This window comes from Amborella trichopoda, chromosome 10 (assembly GCF_054954075.1).
Source record: "Amborella trichopoda isolate Santa Cruz 75 chromosome 10, AtrichopodaSantaCruz75HAP2 v2.0, whole genome shotgun sequence".
In the NCBI taxonomy this organism is placed as follows: Eukaryota; Viridiplantae; Streptophyta; class Magnoliopsida; order Amborellales; family Amborellaceae; genus Amborella; species Amborella trichopoda.
In genome coordinates this window covers 30,859,133-30,875,942 of record NC_142345.1, presented here as the reverse complement: position 1 = coordinate 30,875,942, position 16,810 = coordinate 30,859,133, and positions in this window count along the sequence as shown.

Below are 16,810 nucleotides of genomic sequence, written 5' to 3'. Positions count from 1 at the left end.
ATATATTAACTTGCCCATGTATTTGATGTCCATTCTTAAATGGGCAAGCTTTCTATGCTTCCCCTACAACATAAAACTCATATATTTCCCCTTATCCAACCGTCCATTTGAATGGAGGGCTAAGATTGCCCCAATCACAATATCATGTCTCTACACTATTTTATTTTTACTTTTTTTTTATAAACTATTTTGACACCAAATTTTGTACGTCCAATTCTCTATTAAACTCGCACTAGCGAAAAATATAAAAACAATACTTTCAATCAAATAAAATAACCAAAATACCCCTATAATATTCAAGGGGTATTTTGGTCATTATATTTTATCGAAAAATTATTTTTACTATTTTTTATAGGTGCGCCCCAATGAGAAGATGGCATGTATCAAATTTCATATTCATACAATTTGTATAAAAAAAACTAAAAAAAAAATACTTTGAGACGTCGGATCTAAGATCCAACGACGGTGAGTGGCTCTCTTGATCAAAATTGGATGGCTGGATGGTAGGGGAAGCATAGATCTTCTATGCTATAGGGGAAGTATAGAAACCTTTCCCTTCTTTAAATGCTTAGTTATGTTAACAAGATTATTGAGAGGTATGCGCAATTTTATTTGGGGTTCTTTTGATGATGATCATAGAAAATAATCACTTGGTTGGTTAGGATAAGATTTGTACCTCATTTAAAATGGGTGAGCTGGATATTCGAAAATTGAAATATATGAATTGGGCACTTCTCTCAAAGTGTTAGTGGTGAAGAATTATTCAAGGCCTAAATCACCCATGGAAAGAAGTCTTAGCTGCCAAATACAATTTTGATCATATTTCTCATTTGATAAAAAAAAAAGGAAACGGTAGTAAGTTCTCTTTGCATATCTGGAAAGGTATCTACATTTGTAAAAATGTGGTTATTCGTAATGTCACATGTTTGATTGGTAATGGGGAAGACATTTTATTCGGGTTTAACAGATGATATGGCGATAGGCCACTCTCACATCTAATCCTATACCTTTTTTACTAGAGTTTCCTCTCCTGCAACCAAAATTTCTGATTTTATTTCTTTTATGGAGTAGCATGTAGCTATAGCAAATTGCCGGATAGCATTAGTTATTAGCTACAAAGCCTTGTCTTGATTCCTGAAAATGTCTACATTTCTCCCTCTGGTGCAGAGGAGGTTGTTTGGGAAAGTAAAAGTAATGGTCTCTTCTCAGTTAAATCAGCTTACAGGTTACTTTTCCTTGATCAGGTTAGATGGTCAAAATTCTCTTTAAATGTTGTTTGGAAATGGCCTATTCCTTTTAAAATTCAAGCGGCTTTCCTATAGGTAGCTCTGCAAGACAAATGCCTCACAGTTGATAATCTTCGTAAAAAGGGTAAAATATTGTCTAACATTTGCTTTATGTGTAAACAAGATGAAGAAATTAGCCAACACCTCTTTTTACATTGCTCTTTTACTGAAAATTTATGGAATTGGGCCTTTCGATATATGGGTTTCTCTCTTATGCTTCCTAAAAATTTGATTTTTATTGTTAACCATGTCAATTTTCCTTGCTTGCCGTCAAAAGGAATTCTTATTTGGAAGATATATAGATGCGTTATTCTTTGGCTGATTTGGCCGGAATGCAATGGGCGAACCTTTGAAGGGTTCTTTTTGAACATGTATTGTATTTAGGACATAATATTATAAACCCTTTGGGATTGGTTCTCTATTACCAGTGAAGGTTGAAGAGTTTCGCGGGTTGACATCTTCGTTAGCCTGAAGTGCTTAGCCTTCTCTCATTCTCCAAAAAGTCACCCTTTTTCTATTTGGAAGCCGCCCCCAGAGGGCTCATTCAATTCAATTTTGATGAGAGTTCATTAGGCAACCCAGTCCAACCGAAATTGGGGGCACATTAAGAGACCATGAAGGGTCCATCATTTCTTCTTATGCTGGGCCTCGTGGCAACACTGTGGCTAACCGGCTGAAACTTGTTCGCTCCTAACTGGATTGGAAGTTATTGTTAACAAAAGTATTAAATATTATAAAACGGTATAAGTAGGAGCTGTTGGGTTTATGTGGCCTTATAAGAGCTTGTATGAGCATTGTATATAGTGGAACATAAATTTAGTGAGAGTGTGGTCATTTTGTGGACCATACTAGGAAAAAGTTATTTATTGATACTCGGACTAGCCTCGACGAGCTAGGCCAGTCGAGGCTTGAAAAAACCCAAGATACCTGGGCATATTTATCTACCGAGAAGGGTTTAGTGGGTTATCCTTTGATGAGGTCGGAGTATGCCCAGATGAGAGCCAAGGGACTGTGTGGCCCTTGCGTGTGATGAATAGCCTTTAGAGACATGGCTAAAACTTCATCGTTATATCATCACACGATATGTATATAGATAGCCGTTTTGAGATTCACCAATGAAGGTGAAGCGTGTATATGTGCGAGAGATTACCCCTATGCATCATAGAGTTATGGTTGCATCATGGTCTGGAGGACCATGATTTTTGTCTCTAGGGGAGAACGTGAAATTCATAAACTGGGATTGTGTCCCCTAGTCTATTGGCTGACTTTAGTGGTCCAATCATGAGCCCCTGTAGTGGCCTGTGGGTCATAGGAACTGTTGGGTCAGTTTGAGAAAGCTAGGCGGATCGTGATTTGCAGTTGAAGGTGGAGTGCTCCCATGTATTGGTAATTTCTTAGATCTAACAGATCTGATTCCAATCTAATTAAAAATTAATTTTATGTTATGTGATTTTTTAATTTTATTTGAATCTTTTGATATTTATTTTTGTCATTTGGATTTATAAATTAAGAGAAATTAATTTTTCAATGTTTTAAATAAAATATAAGATTTAAAAATTCTAAACATGAAATAAAATATTCTCTAAAATATATGGGACCTCCATAAAATATGGGGTCCAAAATTTAAAAAAACGTAGATTAGGTGGGGCCCACAAGTGGGCACGCCCCACCTATTCACGTAATATTCCTCGGAATAATGTTTATCCTCTTGGTTGAATTATCTTTTTAATTTAACTAACTTATGTGATAATGTTAAATATTTGAGATATTTCCTAAATCTTTGAATCAATATTGGTTGATCTAATAATTATGGATTTGAAATATTAAAATATAACTTTACCTTACTTGATGGGAATAGATTTAGGAAAAAGAGGATAAGGCTCTAGCTCATCTCTTTGAATCTTGATGGTGGATCAAAGAGATGGATTAGTCAAATCTCTCACCCCACAAGTCTCCTTAGATCGATGGTTGAGATTTGACCCTACGAATTGAGACAAAATCTATGGCATAGAAAATCTATAAAAGAATGTCTCCCATCATAAAATGAAGTACGTATTCTCTTCTCTCTCTTTAAGAATTCTCTCTCCCTATCTTAAAATTTAGCTTTTTGAAAAAGGCTTTGGATTACCAAAGAGAGGCATGCCCCAATTTTTATCTCTCTCCAAGTTGCATCATGTTTTGTTGGCATGCATCACCTCTGTTCTTTATGGATGGCAAAGGGGTGGAACCCCTTGCTAGTAGATCTCTCCCTCTCTCTTCATATTCATCTATCATCTCTCTAAAATCAAGCTAAGAGGTTTGGTCAAGATTAAGTCATTTAATAGATTTTTGCCATAGTAGGGAAATCAACATACCGATCATAGATCCTGAGCACCATCGAAAATAGGAGACTCAGCGTGGGGTGTACTAAGCCCAATTGAGGTAATCTCCGACAATTTTACCTTTATAAATATTGACTTCTCTTCCCATAAAACAATAAAGTCTAGTTTTGTTTTTTGATAAATAATTGTATTTGAAAATGTAACAATTGAGAACCGATTTTATTTTTATTTTATTTATTTCAAGAGTGGCTTGATTATAATTGGACATTGTAAGTGATCTTGCAGGTGTAGAGGTAAAGAATTTTTTTTATATCTATACCGTGTTTTTTCATAAGGTACTTTCATTGGTATCAGAGCAAGGTTGATATTTGAAGCCATTAGATGTTTTTTGCCTTTATTGAGTCGAGATCAAGCTTGAAAAAGAGATGTAAAAAAGTTATTAATCTTTGTGGTCAAGTAATATACCCCTGTTAAGAATTATTGAAATATTCAAAACTACAAGAAAGGCACTTTGCAGAATGAGTATTATGTGCTATTTTGGAGCAGTTATATGAAGATGATAATGATGTATTTCTCTATTGTATACTAAGTGCTTTTGTGTGTCTTTGAGAGTAGGATCTACATACAAACTTTCAGTAGGAAATCCTAAGGGAATTGAGAGTTATGGATTCATGATTGAAGGGTGACAGTTTTGACCCTACAAAATTCATGAACTGTACATTGAGTTCCATGATTTTTTCCACTAATAATATGATTTTATTTCTTATTAAAAATTTTCTATAACTTATGAAATTGAGTATTCTTTCAAACAAAAAAAATTTCATCTAGAAATTATTTGTGGTTTGAAAGATACGATCTATTTATTAAAGGGTGCGCAAGTGTTATTTTTTGCAACAAAAATTATTTCCATGACTTGGAAGTCAAGATTTTATTTCTATTCTTAACAGAATATTTTATGGCTCACACTAAGTTTTTAGACTTCAATTTTGAGTCTAATTTCTAATGAAATTTATTTGAGAGAGAAATATCTATGCGAAGAGATGAATAAAAATTTTGGATTGAAGGGATGTCATCCTGAATTTTCTGCAATTATGGTGTGCTCTTCATTGAGACTTAAAAATCTATAATTATCAAGCCTACTTAACAGAGTGATATGAGGCTTGTGGAAATATATGTACCACCATTATGTGTCTACTTTTAAATAAAATTAGTTTGAAAGAAAAAATCTATAAGGATAGAGATAAAATATAATTTTATTAGATAGAGTTCATCCTGGAATTCTGCAGTATGAGTTATTTTGTAAAGTATGTATCACCTTATTTATTTCTCTGAAAGAAGATATTATTTGGGACTCACACCATGATGTTATGATTTGGTTTTGAGTCTAGTTTACAACACAAGGGATTTTAAGAATAAATTCTTTGAGATTTAAGAGAAACAATTTTTTATTGAGAGATACTCAACCTGATTTTCTGTTGAAAAAATTGCATTGTGATGTAAAAAGTCACTAAAAGGTAGACTCAATAAATGGTATGATTTAGGGATGGAACTAAGCATTATTTTATATTTTTTAGTCTATTTCAGTACTCAAAAGGATTTGGAGAGAAACTCTTTATGAGTTGAGAGATATCACATTTTTATTATGGAATGCTCTTGTTCTATTCTGCAGTAAATTAAAAGATGTGGCATGTTAATGCACATCTTTGGAATCCCAATAATTGAGACTTTTTTAGGGCTCATTTAAAATGGGTTTTATCTTGTGCCATGCATATGGTTTATTATAATAAAACTTCAAAGAGAGGTGATATAGAGCTGGTAAGGTATGACACACTATACGAAGAGTGTTTGATCTGAGAACAAAAAAAAAAAAAAAACACAATACCTATAATAACATCTTGGTTTCTTCGAAATGAAGGGATACATAGAGAAGCTTGGAGGTAGCAAAAGAAAGTTAAAGTTCAGTGGGAGAATCAAATTTGTAATATTTGAAATGATAGGATGAAAAAGATTTTTTTTCACGGTATGAGAAAGGGAGAACCAAGTGGCGAAGAGATGGACACATCGTGACATGTGAAATCAAAGACCAATATATTCTTCATCAATTATGTGCTCTTCCAACATCGTCAAACGATTGTAAAGGTAATGAATCAAGAAAACTCAGATACCACACTACACGGTTTTGAGGTATTAAATATATCCCACATTACATGGTAACGTCATATAGGGAAAGAGGATTCAGTTACTTTTTATATGTTTTGGTTATATTTTGGCTAATTGTTTTATGAATATGTATGGGGTATGTAAACATTAAGTGATATGTGCTAACAAATTTGAAAGAGCCTATTTATAAATACTATGTGTTATGGTACCTCATTGTGCTAAGAGTACGAACTACTTAAGATAGTGATACACATGAAGATGTGATTTGATTAAGGGCTTTGAGTTCTAAGTATGAAACACGAGAGATGGGTATGGCTCATTCAAATATATAAGCATGAAGGGAGTGTTTTGATGGAACTCAATCTTAGTGACCATCATCCCGATAATGTCCAGTAATATAATGTATTGCATGTGATGATGATCTCTTCATAAAGTTTCCATATTTGGGAAAAAAAAAAATTTGTCAAGATTTTGATAGCCATTATTTAATCATGTTTTATGTTAGATAAAAGTGTAATATGGACTTTATGGCTTATTTTTGTAGCTGTAAACATGACTTGGTAGGTGAATGTGGTAAAATAATTTTTGAAGACTAAACATATATTATAATATTAAATTGGATGTTTTGAGAAAACCTTATAGTCATGTTAGATCCACTAATTCTTTATGAAAAATTATTTTATACCTTCATACTATTATCTAACCATTACTTGTATATACCAAGTCAATTTTTTTTAAAAGGGAGAAAGCGATTATGCTTTCAAGATATTTATAAAATTGAGAGAAAAACTGTCATGTATAGGTTTTTAAATACCCATATGTCTTGACTCATGTTTGTCGTTATTTAGAATCTTCAATTAGCTAAGACCTTGAACCACATAGAATGTTATAGGAAAGCTATATTGTTAGGCTTCCTTGACACATGTTATATTGATTAGATAACTTGGTCTGTATGGATTTATTACCAAAATGACTAGTGTAGTTGAACTTTTATGGTTTATAAAAGTTTTGCATACTGTGAAACCAATGGGCATTGAATTACTTATTGCATGAGAATTGCGATGCTACCTCATGATATAGACATAAGAATATTAAGAATGTATATATTATATGTGTAATAATTGAGTGGGAGCTGCTACAATCCCACATTTTTTTTAACTGCTTGAATATTCAGATATACAGATGGAAGCTATTTTAAGGATTCAGATGATGTGAGGTCTACATTTGGATACGTGTTCATGCTTGGAGGCAGAACAACTTCTTAGAAATCAAAGAAACAGGATGCGGTGATATTGTCCATCCTAGAGGCAAAATACGTGGCGTGCTATTTGACGGCCAAGGAAACCGTATGGATTAAGAAATTTCCTAATCAACTTGACTTTCAACCTGTGCGTTGTGAGGCAGTGAGAATTTTCTACAACTATACGTTGGCGATATGCATGTAAAAGGGAACCACGATTCCATAATAACTCCAAGCATATAAAACTAAATATTCTAGTGAGAGTACTTAGTGTTTGACAAGCCAGTTGGAACAACAGACTATGATGTTGTTCACTCATGGAACCTAGATATGTGGAAAGAAGTGGCTTCTTTGAAAAACTCCTTTAAGCCAATGAAGATATAATCCCATGCGATGATGATACGTGATGATTTTCTGTGACAGCAAGTCCATGATTCGCGATGCGATATGAAAGATGGACTTCAACTACTTTCGGGACGAGATCCGATTAGCAAAGAGAAAGAGACGTTACCTCTATAAGTCTTTTTGTAAAAAGATTGATGGCGAAAGTCATGATTAATGTATTGAGAGAGATTGTTATTATGAGAGACAGATAGGGATGAGAGAAAGTGAAGAAGAGAGAATGTAAAGCCTTCAAAGGCCAAAGTGGGACATGTTGGGTTTATGTGGCCTTTAAAGACCTTATGAGAGCTTGTATGAACATTTTATATAGTGGAACATAAACTTAGTGGGAGTGTGGTCCTTTTGTGGACCATACTAGGTAAAAGTTATTTGCTGATACTCGGACTAAGCTCGACGAGCTACGCCAGCTGAGGTTTGGAAAAATCCAAGATACTTGAGCATAATGATCTACCAAGAAAAGTTTAGTGGGTTATCCCTTAATAAGGTCGGAGTATACCCAGATAAGAGCCAAGGGACTGTGTAGCCCTTGCATATGATGAATAGCCTTTAGAGACATGGCTAAAACATTATCGTTATATCATCACACAATATGTATATATAGATAGCCGTTTTGAGATTCACCAATGAGGGTGAAGCATGTACATGTGCGAAAGATTACCCCTATGCACCATAGAGTCATGGTTGCATCATGGTTTGGAGGACCATGATTTTTGTTTCTATGGGAGAACCTGAAATTCATAAACTAGGATTGCGTCCCCTAGTCTATTGGCTGACTTTGGTGGTCCAATCATGAGCCCCTGTAGTGCACTGTGGGTCATGAGAACTGCTGGGTCAGTTTGAGAAAGCTAGGTGAATCGTGATTCACAGTTGAAGGTGGAGTGCTCCCATGTATTGATAATTTTTTAGATCTAAAGGATCCGATTCCCATCAAAATTAATTAATTTTATGTTATGTGATTTTTAAAATATTTATTTGAATTTTTGTGAATCTTCTGATATTTTATTTTTGTCATTTGGATTTATAAATTAAGAGAAATTAATTTTTCGATGTTTTAAATTAAATATAAGATTTAAAAATTCTAAATATGAAATAAAATATTCTCTAAAATATATAGGACCTCCATAAAATATAAAATATGAGGTCCAAAATTTAAAAAGATGTGGATTAAGTGGGACCCACACATGGGCACACCCAACCTATTCACGTAATATTCTTGGGAATAATGTTTATCCTCTGGCTTATCTTTTTAGTTATAAGCAACGTATGTGATAATGTTGAATATTTACTAAATCTTTGAATTGATCTAATAATTAACGATTGGATATATTAAAATATAACTTTTTCTTATCGATGGGAATAGATTTAGGAAAGGGAGGATAATGCTCTAGCTCATCTCTTTGAATCTTGATAGTGGATCAAATAGATGGATTGCTCAAATCTCTTACGAATTGAGGCAAAAATATATGGTATAGAACATCTATAAAAGGTCTCCCCTCATAAAATGATATACTTATTATCTTCTCTCTCTTTAAGCATTCTCACTCTCTATCCCAAAATTTAGCTATCTGGAAAAGGCTTTGGATTACCAAAGGGAGGCATGCCCCAATTTTTATCTCTCTCCAAGTTGCACCATGTTTTGGTGGCACGCATCACCTCTGTTCTTTATAGGTATGGGTGGAGCCCCTTGCTAGTAGATCTTTCTCTCTCTCGTCATATTTATCTCTCATCTCTGTAAAATTAAGCTAAGAGGCTTGGTCAAGATTAAGTTATTTAGTGGATTTTTATCATAGTAGGGAAATCAACATACCGATCATAGATCCCAAGTACCATCAGAAGCAGGAGACTCAGCGTGGGGTGTACTAAGCCCGGTTGAGGTAATCTCCGGCAATTTTACCTTTTAAAATATTTACTTATCTTCTCATAAAGCAATAAAGTCTAGTTTTGTTTCTTGAATAAAGAATTGTATTTGAAGATGTAGCAATTGAGAGCTGATTTTACTTTTGATTATAATTGGACATTGTAAGTGATCTTGCCAGTGTAGGGGTAAAGAATTTTTTTTATATCTATACCGTGCGTTTTCATAAAGTGCTTTCAGGAGCAAGGATTCCATGCTCTTTTCATGTTTTTTATTTGAAGATCTATGATATTTGCTCTTCCCCTAAACTTCGTGTTTCCTTCTATCATGTCTATCGAGAAGCCAATGATGCAACTGATCGCTTAGCCAAATTCAGAATATCTTTACCTTCTTTGTCCATTTGTAATGTTTTGATTCCAAATGTGTAACATGATGCTAATTCAGCATTCCTTCAATAAAAGTTCCTAACATTGTAACAAAAAAAAAAATCTCACTCTCTGTTTTTTTGTTGTTCTCACTCTTGTCAGAAGATTTCAAACTCCCGTAGAAACATACTATCTATTTACTTCCGTGGATAGTATTATTGAAGTAATTTTAGGACCTCAAAATTCAGAGATTTATTCTCAACTGTCTGGCAATCTCAGTGACAATTATCAATGGTAATTCGATTATCTACATTATTAGCATAAAATGAATTTATTAAGATAATATGAGCCTTTCGGACATTACCTCAATAAATATACGTACCTTAACAATATATAGCATTTGGAAATTTGAATTCTAGAAAAACTTAACTAAAAGAAAAACTTTTAATTTATAATATATCAGTTGGATAAATCGTGGATGGAATTAATAACATTTTTGAAAGCTAAAAATTCAGAAGAACCTTAAAAATGTCTTTGAATACTGAATTTTAAAAATAATACATTAGTACCCGCTTAAATAGTCATTCTTGTACATTGAATTGGTTTGGGAAGAATTTTAGAACTTACTCGAATACTAGTTTAAATATTGAAATAGGGCGCGAGACTTGGGGCCTGTTTGGGCAATGCATTTTGGGGTACTGAAATCCATCGATTGATTTGCTCAATGGCTATGATATTAAAATTCCATGGAAATTAAATATTGAAAAATCACCTGACTTCTCTATGATTTCATTTCCACACCAAAACATGTTTTTTTGAATTTGCAAGACCCATGAATTCCACTTGTTGCCCCCCCTTAACCCAAACCATATGACACATTTGGTAGGTATGAAAATTTTAGTGAAATAAAGTAAGTAAAAATTTTAGAGAGAAACTATATTAAATTTTAGAAAGAGAAAGTACCTAAAAATTAGGAATGGGGTTGAGGTCAAGGTGGTAGGACCACCTAGCTTTAGCTACCAGTCTCGGTTTCCATCCCTACCAATGCTAACCCATTCAAAAACCTACTAATGGTTTCTAAGATGCTAACACATTCGAGAAATACTAATAGTTTCGAAAACCGGGGAGGGGCCTATGATCTCCACTGAACTACCCAAAAAAAAAAGTATCTAAAAATTGTTAGACCGATAAATTATCTCAAAATTTTTCGAGTGAGAGAGAAACTATCTCAAATTTTAAGTTTTAGACAAAGAAACTATATCAAATTTTAGAAAGAGGAAGTACATGAAAATTCTTAGAGAGACAAACTATCTCAAATTTTTAGAGAGAGAGTATCTCAAATTTAAAATTAGAGCGAGCATCTTAGAATCTTAGAGACATAAACTCTATCTAATTTAAAGAGAGTACTAGTTTAGATATAGAAATTATCTAAAACTTTTTAGAGAGAAAAATTATCTCAAATCTTAAGTTTTAGAGAGAGAAAGTATATTAAAATTTTATCAAGTTTTAGAGAGATAAATCACGTAAAATGTTTTAGAGAGAGAAATATTTCAAAGGTTTCATAGAGATATATTGTATCAAATTGTAGATTTTAGATAGAGAAAGTATAATAAAATTCTATAGATAAAAACTATATCAAGTTTTAGAGATAGAAACCACCTGAAAAATTTATAGAGAGAGTATATAGAATTTTTAGATAGAGAATTATATCAAAATTTAAGAAAAGTACCCAAAAAAATTTTAGAGATAGAAACAATCTCATTATTTTTTTAGAGAGAGAAACTATCTGAAAACTAAAGTTTTAGAGAGAGAAAGTATTCTTAAAATGTTAGAGAGAGAAACCATAATAAATTTTAGAAAGTGAAACTGCCAAAAGAATTTTAAAGTGAGAAATGTCTCAACTTCTTTAGCGAGAGAAACTATCTCAAACTTTAAGCTTTAGAGAGAGAAAATATATTAAAATTTTAGAAATAGAAATTATATCAAATTTTAGAGAGATAAACCACTTAAAAAATTTTAGAGAGAGAAACTATCTCATATGTTTTAGAGAAAGAAACAATCATAAATTTTATGTTTTAGAGAGAGAAAGTATCTTATAAATTTAGGGAGAAACTACATAAAATTTTGGATTGAGAAAGTATATGAAATTTTTTGAGAGATAAACTATTTCAAATTTTTTAGAGAGAGAAAATATATCAAATTTTAAGCTTTATAGAAGGAAAATAAATTAAAATTTTAGAGAGAGAAATTACATCAATTTTTAAAGAGAGAAACTCTCTCAAAATTTTAGATAGGGAAACTATCTCAAATTTTAAGTTTTTGTGAGACTTTAAAATTTAAGAGTTTTTGTGAGACTTTAAAATTTAAGAGGGAGTAACCATATCAAATTTTAGAGAGAGAAAGCACCTAAAAATGTATAGAGATAAAAAACTAAAAAATTTAGAGAAAAATTATCTCAAATTTTAGATTTTAGATAGAGAAAGTATCTTAAAATTTTAGAGAGAAAAACCACATCATATTTTAAAAAGAGGAACTACCTAAAAAATTTAAAGAGATAAACTTTCTCAAAATTATTAGAGAGATAAACTTCTCAAATTTTAAGTTTTAGATAAAATATTAAAATGTTAGAGAGAGAAACTATATTATATTTTAGAGAGAGAAAGATATTTTAGAGAGAGAAAGCACCTAAAATTGTTAGAGAGAAAAACTATCTCAAAATTTTTAGATAAACAATTTCAAATTTTAAGTTTTGGAAATAAAATATATTAAAATTTTAGAGAGAGAAGCCATATTAAATTTTAGAGAGAGAAACTATCTCAAAATTTTTAGAGAGAGATCATCTCAAATTTTCTGTTTTAGAGACCGAAGGTATATTAAAAGGATAAATTTATATAAGGATGCTACCTTATAATATAGAATTATGGATGCCCCTGAAAAATCCATCGAAAAAGATAGTTTTAATGTTGAAAATTTGATTGATCATCACGACATCGAGATGTATGGCTATGAAAAATAAAAAGATTTTAAGTCTCAGAAATAATACATTCTTATTATCTACACCGTCCATTTTCAACATTTTCATATGTTTATAGATTTACTTGATTAAATTTAAAATTTTATAATTATATATAAAAAAAGATTTTGAGATAATCCTATTAACATTTTACATCAGAATTATATACCATGATAAAATTTGAAGGGCACCGTACCTCTACACCTACGGAGGCATCTGTATGCCACCCATATTAAAATTTTCGAGAGAGAAATTGTATCAAATTTTGTTATAAAAAAATGGACATAGAAATGATAGTAAAGAATCCATGAATTTTGGTAAACTTTATCCAAACAAGATATTTGAGGAATCTACGACAAGAATCTTTGATATGAAAAATCAATGGATTTTCTTGAATATCAAATATTCAAGATTCCTAATTTCCTCTTATCTAAATGGGCTTTTAGAGAACTAGCTAAACAATAGTAAATGTGTGCTCTTTTGTAAGGAACAATCTATTATTGAAAAAGTTACAAAAAAAACCCCAAGACCACACTTTCTATGCAATTTACCCCCATCGTAACATTTTCTCTCACTTTTTTCCCCAAAACAAACTTTTTATGAAAATACCCTCAAGGGAAAAAGTTTAATTTTTTAGACGGAAATGCCCTTCCGTACACAAAAATCATTTTGGATATTGACTTTTGGACCCCACTAGTACATTGCTATAGCACACCATCACATTATCGGAACGGGAGCCCACAAGTGCCAGACAACTGTCAGACCTACACTGTGGCAGAGCCTTACTGCCAGACCAAACTTTACACAGTGCCGAAGCGCTACTGCCGGACCACATTTACATGGTGCCAAAGTTCCCTATTTTGGTGGCATAGAGGAGAGAGAGGCATGGTAACGTAAAAAGCAAGGGATGCTAGTTGTTTTTTATTTACTTTTTGGTTGAGGGGGTTTTTGCATAGAAAGTATATTCTGGGGAAAAAAGTGAGAGAAAAAGTTAGGTTGCGGTAAGTTGCATAGTGTAGTTTTTTGGTTTTTTTTTTATGATTTTCCCTATTTTTTTCAGTGTCTCAAAAAGCTTTCGATAAATTCCCTGCAAAACAGTCCTAGCTGATAGTATTATGGTAATTCTTGTCCACGACGAAGATAATTTCACAAAGTTGGCAACCAACACCAATAAAGAAAAGAAAATTTGTTAAATATTCATAAGAGATAAATTACTCAAAATTTTACCACTTGCAACTATTCTAACTCAAGACAATGATTTTGATGAGAGTTTTAAAATTAAATCCAAATATATAAATAGAATGTTACATAATTCATCTTAGGTATTTTATAAAGAAAAAGGTTTATATAAGATGTTAATCTTATACTATAAAGTAAGGTGCAGATTAAAAACTCACGAAAAAAGGTCATTTTGTCATTGAAAAACTTCCAATTGATCATCTTGACCTCGAGATATATGGGTGTGAAAATAAAATGTTTTCATATCCTAACAATAGTGCATCTTGTAATATGTTATCTGAACTGTCTATTTTCAATATTTTAAAATGTTCGTAAATATGTTAGATATACTCTATTTTTGAAAGCTTTAAATGTTATAATTAGAGATGAAAATTGTTTTTAGACCATCACGAGAATGAGAATTTCTGGGATGATTTCCCAATAACTTCCAAGGTAATTATATAATTAAATTTATAAATATGGTGCCAAGGTTATAGGAAAAAGTTTATAGAACGTTGAGGATCTAAACAATCAAATTAAGAGGCATCTCAAAAATTTACTAGAAGAGGTTGTTTCGATGTCCTAGAATCCTCACATATATCTTCTTGATCTCAAGATGCATGGACATGAAAAAAAATAGATTTTAAGTCTAAAAAGAAAAAAAAGGCTCTTTCAAACAAAAGATTGATATGTACGTCTCAAGTCAGAAAAAATGGAAATCCTGGATATGTGTGCATATCGATTATCTCATCACAATTTAATACAACATAGGGGAGCTGCTTACTAAGAGAGGCGGAGAGGCAGGTCTCAAGCAAGAGGCTCCTTGCTGGCAGCTCATATTTAGTAATCTACCCAGCCCTTGAAAATAGTGTATCTTGTGATGCATTTTCTAGACCTTTATTTTTTAAGATTTTCAAGTATACATCAATCTGTACTATTTTTAAAGTTTTAAATTTTATAATTAGAGATAAAAATAAGTTTTCAGGCCATCGGCCCATCGCGAACCTATGTGAAGGTGAGCCTTACTTTGATTATTTGAGCCTCAGCTTCATGCAAACAACACCTAAAAGCAGTGGTTTAAAAATCGTCGAGTTAGCACGGACTCGGGCGATTCGACATGGGAATCAGTCACCCCTTGTCGATTCTAACTCAAAACAGGAAACCACCCGTGTTTAGAAAGGAACCGACAGGGGTGATTTTAACGTCACGAAATAGATTATGACATCACATAACGTTACATACCAAGACGTGACCGTGTTAGAGGGCATTTTTGTAATTTTTTAACAAACGGGGTGATTATGGCATTTTACAAGTATGGCCACCTTTGCCTCTGTTAGCCGCATGCTTGATCATGCTTGTCAAGTACTCGTTGAAACTTGATACTGAGGAGGGTTTTATTGATATCAAACTTCTCTTATTTTTTCGATGTGGAGTTTGAGCATAATACTTAGGCTTGAAAAGGTAATACAATATAGCTTTTTATTATAAAAAGTAAGATAACAAAGCGGCACGCCTTTTATTATAAAAAGTAAGATAACAAGTGGCCCGTGGTGTAGTCGGTTATCATGTCCCTTTTGTACACAAAAGGTTCCTAGTTCGAATACAATATTTATTTACTAATTTTCTTTTCTAAAGAGAAAATAAAAGATAATACAAGTATTTATTGTCAAAAAATGAATAAAAGGCAATACAACAAGTATCATGCTTTTCAAGCACGCATTTAAGCTGCAATTATCGTAAGCTCTAATTAGATATGTAAAGGTAATACAATATAGACTTGAAGTATATTAGCTCTTTTTTTCTCTCTCATATATAAATGCCTATTGTTTTTTTTTTTTTTTCTTAGAAATAAATGGTCTAATTATAATTTTTATTTTTATAACATGGTGGTCTTTAACATAATTTTAGAAATATTAATTTAAAGATATGGTTAATACAATGAGGCCATTTGAAAATTTTCTCTGTACTAACAATCTCTTCCACTAAATTTATTCTAGAAACCTAAAAAATTAGATTTTTGAAAAATTAAAGTGTTATTTCGAAAATTGGTATGTATTCTAATAATTTTACATTGATAACCAAATTTTGTATTTTATTTATTAATTTATTTACATTATAAATTATATAATGTACTAGTTTTTTTACAATTGTCAATAATATATTTTAAATTATATGATATTATAAGATATTTTGGATTTGTTATTATTTATATAGTAAAATAATTATAAAATGTAAACCAACAATTTCATTTTCAATATATAATATTATAGTTAGTTAGGTTGTAATAATTTGGGTTTTTTTTAGTGGATTAGAGTTTTTCGTCAATTCGAGATTTTGGTGGCGATTTTTTCATCGATTTAATTCATTATTTATTGTAGTCCATGTATGATTATATACTTTATCCATGATAATTCTATGAATTTTCTTTTGTGTGATGCAAATTTAATGGTTGACATAAATTCATACAGGGAAAGAACATCTCAATATTCGCATATTGATGAAAAAAATGGAAGTTAATAATGTAATACCTTATTTCTTATTGGATCCCCTAAAAAAACAACATTTATAATGATTTTTAATAATTTTTTTGGATTTTTTTATTATCGAATCCAATTGATTCGATCAATTCTCGATCAAAACCTCAAATTCACCGATACAGATGGGTTTTTGGGGTACCCTATCCAGGGGCACCGATATGTTTTTTAGCGTGTTTGATAACATGAACTTGCTTCCAAAAGTTACCTATTATTGTACACAATGTTTTAAAAATTGGCAACCGATACAGATGGGTTTTTGGGGTGCCCGATCGGGGGCACCGATCAGTTTTTGAGCTTGTTTGATATAAGGAACTTGCTTCCAAAAGTTACTTATTGTACACAGTGTTTTAAAAATCAGCAAGTCTTGACACGAGAATTGGTCACCCCGTGTCGATTCTTGTGTAATACTGAGA